We start from the raw sequence: 4,574 nt of genomic DNA, 5'->3' as shown, positions 1-4,574 counted from the left end.
TGATACTTGAACATTTTCTTTTCAAGGACAATTCAATGTCAAATTCATCATCATCATCCTCATCACTTGATTCTTCTACACCACTTGATTTTTCCTATTTTTCATCTGCAACGTATATTGATGGCTTACATTGTGCATTGGCATAGCACTCAATATCGTTAAAATGCTTTTCCTTGCTTACCAGTACACAGGCAATTAAGCCATCCATAGATCCAGTGATAAATATATCTGTAGTTTCAAAATTAAGGCAACTGAAGTGTATTTTATATTGTCTGCATGTCTTATTTAATGCATTCTTCAAACATGATACATGATCCATGGTCAAGAACACCACAAGAAGGAATTGCACTGGGGGAGAAGCGATTGTCATCAAGCTTTTCAACAAACACTCAAAGCGATCCTCGTTCCAATTTCTACTTCTGCTTGGTCCATACATTACATCCAAAAAAGCAACCCCTATTGCCATTGGCTCTTGGTACACATTATGTATAAATTCCATTCCCTCCATGTTTGAACCGACCGTGTAGAACCTCCAAGGCCGGGTGGAATTCAGTCCATGACTTTTCACTTTGTCCCATAATCCATCTCAAATACCCCTTTGCAGCATCACGCAATGGTGGAGTTTCCTTGCCCTATTGAAGCTTCACTTTTAACCATGAGTCAGAGCAACCACGAATCCGATGATACAATTCTGGAGTAATTTTAAAATGTAATATGCACTCATCCCAATTTTTTAACATTAAAGAAGGTCGTTCTGCCGATATAAACATTTAAAGTTCTTCTTGTAGTGCAGCATCTCTCTTGATCTGCATAGCTCATCCTTCAATATCAAGAATCATGGCATCAATCTTTGTTTTAGCTATGACTACTCTACCTTCCTTAATGTCATTTTGAATTTGACTAATTTGATCATCACTCAATCCACGCAAGCATCTAAACATTGAGACTATGGGTTGCCTATGGCATTTTCCATCTTGTGTTGCTTTGTGATTATCATATGTACATCCTTCGTGGCAAAGCTATTGCCCAATGTTACCTTGCCAGTGTCAATGAAAGCCTGCAAAATATATGAATCCATTAGAATGCAATAATTAAGAAAACAGACTTGTAAAAAATGATTCATAATTAAAATCTGTACTTACATCCCAATTCTCACGATCTGGATGTCCTTTTGCAAGCCCTTGTTGTGCTTTCTTGGGTCTGTTAAAGAGAATCCATTGTCCCCTCACCTGGTTAAGTATATCAATGTATGGAGATTGTCTCAAGGTATTTTGAGACTCCAAGTTTGCCATCTTTGATATCTCCACACAAAAGCGTGCGGGCCAATTCACTACAATCCTCACCTGGCAGGTGTAGTAGTAGTTCCTTCTTTGGGCCATGTTGTTATCATCATTAGATGTGAATATTTTAGCAGCATATATTGAATGTTGTCCAGATAGTATCTAGTAGTGGCACTTGGTTAAATCCTTTCTATCTACCCTTTCTAGGGGCTGCTTTGTTTCAGGATTGAAAGGCATTAAATCCACTACAGCAGCAGGAGGCCTAGAGTTATAACCGAAGTCTGCAGCAAGCTTCTCCACATGCTCTTTGTTCAACCCTCTATATACATAGCTTGGAGGAGCTTTTTGACATCTTGCAACTAGAATTGGAAATGTTGCATGCAACCTGAATGGGTAGTATTTTTCATATTCCACCAAGCCTGATGGTTTCTTTTGCCCTTTTTTTCCTATGACCTTTCCACTTGGCTCCAATTCACTACCACTGCTTCTTTCCACAACTGCTAGCATACCCTCTGGAGGTGCTACTTCTTGTGGTACATCAATTATAGTTAGCTTTCCTTTCTTTTCCCCTTCTTCGCTACCACTTGGTGCTTGAACCATAGTTGACTTTCCTTTCTTTGTTCCTTCCCCACTATCTTCCCCACTCTTACGCTTCTTTAATGTTGCTGAAACTTTGCGATATGATTCAATGATTGTTGTCACTGTGTCAATTTCATTTCCATCAATTGATTCAACACTTATCTAGCCTCTTGAGTGCATGTTGTCATCTACATCAGAATTCATATGAGATGCTTCATAATCGCTGGGATCCAAGAGAAATTTCTTATTTTGATTTATAATGATCAACAATCCAATATCTCCCTCTTTTCCAACCACATCTTTTATGATTTGATGTACCGATCCAACACAAGTGTATGCACTTTTATTAGGTAACAAAACAAATAAGTGAACTCGTGTCAACTGTGCTCCCTCAATACTATATATGTCAAAGTACCAAGGTATGCCTTTTTCTCCAAATCCACTTACAACTTTCTTAACCTTCTTCACATTTGTGTCTTTCCTGTAAAAAACCCAAGCAATATACAAACTATCATCTTTATAATCTTTAATGTTAGACAAAACACATTATTGATAAAGATATTTGAAATAGAATCTAGAATTGACACTAGACATAGTAGTAGATTTGAGAAAGCACTAGATTCTAGGGAGATTTGGCCACACTAGGGAGATTTGGCCGTGTGGCCAAATCTTATGGGCTTCTTTTAAAGCACCAGAAGGGGAGGTTTGGATGTGTGGCTAAATCATATGGGCTTCTTTCAAAGCACCAAAGTTTGGAAAGATTTGTCCTTGTGACCAGACCTTGTGGGCTTCTTTCAAAGCACTAGGGTTTGGAGAGATTTGGCCGTGCAACCAAATCTTGCTAGCTTCTTTCAAATCGGTCAAATCTTTCTAGCTTCTTTTAAATCACTTGGGTTTAGGGAGATTTGGCCGTGTAGCCAAATCTTGCTAGCTTCTTTCTAATCACAAGAGTCTATGGAGATTTGGCCGTGTGGCCAAATCTTTTCAAAGCACCAGGGTTTGGGGAGATTTGCATGCAGTCAAATCTTGCTAGCTTATTTCTAATCACGAGGGTCTATGGAGATTTGGCCATGTAGCCAAATCTTTTCAAAGCACCAGGGTTTGGGGAGATTTGGCCGTGTAGCCAAATCTTTTCAAAGCACTAAGGTTTGGGGAGATTTGGCTACGATGCAAAATCTTTCTAGCTTTTTATAAGTCACGAGGGTTTAGGGAGATTTAGTTGTGCGGCCAAATCTTGCTAGCTTCTTTCTAATCACAAGGGTCTAGGGAGATTTGGCTGTGCAGCCAAATCTTTTCAAAGCAATAGTATTTGGGGAGATTTGGTTGTGATGCCAAATCTTTCTAGCTTCTTTTGAATCACTTGGGTCTAAGGAGATTTGGCTGCACCTTTTAAATCACTTGGGTCTAAGGAGATTTGGCCGTGTGGCCAAATCTTGCTAACCTCTTTCTAATCACAAGGGTCTAGGGAGATTTGACCATGCGGCCAAATCTTGCTATCTTCTATCTAATCACGAGTGTCTAGGAAGATTTGGCTATGTGGCCAAATATTTTCAAAGCAGGAAGGTTTAGGAAGATTAAGTTGTGATGCCAAATCTTTATAGCTTCTTTCAAATCACCAAGGTCTAGGGAGATTTGGCTGTATGGCCAAATCTTGTATGTTTTGAAAGAAGCCAGTCCCCATTTAAAATTCAAATTCAAATCTTAAGATTCAAATTTCAAATTTGAAAAATCCAAAATACAAAATTCAAAATTCAAAATTGAAAATCTGAATCTTAGATACAAAATTCAAAAAAATTTCAAGATCTGAAAGTCAAATCATATACTAAAGACCCTACTTTCAAATCACACTTCGAGATTCCTACTTTTACAAGACTCTTTCTTTCAAATCGTGGTGTTTTGAAATGGAAAAAATGGAGAACATGCAAGAATTATGTACACTTTCAATTTCTTTCGTTTTCTTACTTGGATGATTGAGTAGCCATTGTTGTTTGTGAGCTTGTGCTCTTTGGATTTCAAGCAATCGTAGGAGCCATAGAGAGAGTAGCTGTAGCAATTGTAGGAGTTGTCTTTCTTGTTGGCAAATAGAAGAGGAGCCAAAGGGGAGAAGCGTGGAGAGAAGAGCACCAGAAACCGGAGATCCAAAGAGAGAAGAGAGAAGAGACCCGAAGAGAAGAGTGCCAAAAACCAGAGAGAAGAGAGCCGAAGAGTGACAGGAGAGAGGAGCGGCAGGAGGGGCGTGCAGAGATAGATGGAGGGGCGCACAGAGAGCCAAAGAGAGCCGAAGAGAAGAGCACCAGAAATTGGAGAGAAGAGAGCCAAAGAGTGCCAAGAGAGAGGAGCGGTAGGAGGGGTGCACAGAGATGGACGAAGGGGTGCACAAAGAGCCGAAGAGAGCCAAGGAGGACCGCAAGGAGAGAGGAGCAACAAGAACAGGCCAGACGGACAGAGGGGCGCATAGAGACAAAAGTGGAGAACCGTGAGGGGAGAGGATAGGAAGAGCTTAAGCGAAGGGCCACAGGGAGGGAAGGAGAGAAGCAATCCCCCAAAAAAAGCATGCTTTTTGGGGGAAGGAGCAATCTCCCCAAAAGCATGTAGAGCCACCAAAAAATAAAAAACCTCTTTCTAATCCCACTATGGAGTGTGGAATCTATGGAGAGTTTAATTGGTAATGGAAGTTTAAAACCTACATAGTTAAGTGCACACTGTTAGGATAAA

General features: G+C 40.0%; 1 pseudogene; it reads right to left on the bottom strand.

The window, feature by feature from the left end:
• Window positions 1–815: 815 nt before the first annotated feature.
• LOC147881229 (uncharacterized) lies at window positions 816–2,063 on the bottom strand (annotated as a pseudogene).
• Between the last annotated feature and the right edge of the window lie 2,511 nt (window positions 2,064–4,574).

This window comes from Dipteris shenzhenensis, chromosome 31 (genome assembly GCF_047967505.1).
Source record: "Dipteris shenzhenensis isolate YYH24624 ecotype China chromosome 31, Dip_SZ_1.0, whole genome shotgun sequence".
In the NCBI taxonomy this organism is placed as follows: Eukaryota; Viridiplantae; Streptophyta; class Polypodiopsida; order Gleicheniales; family Dipteridaceae; genus Dipteris; species Dipteris shenzhenensis.
The sequence above is the reverse complement of the archived record's forward strand: the minus strand, read 5'-3'. Positions and strand labels throughout refer to the sequence as shown.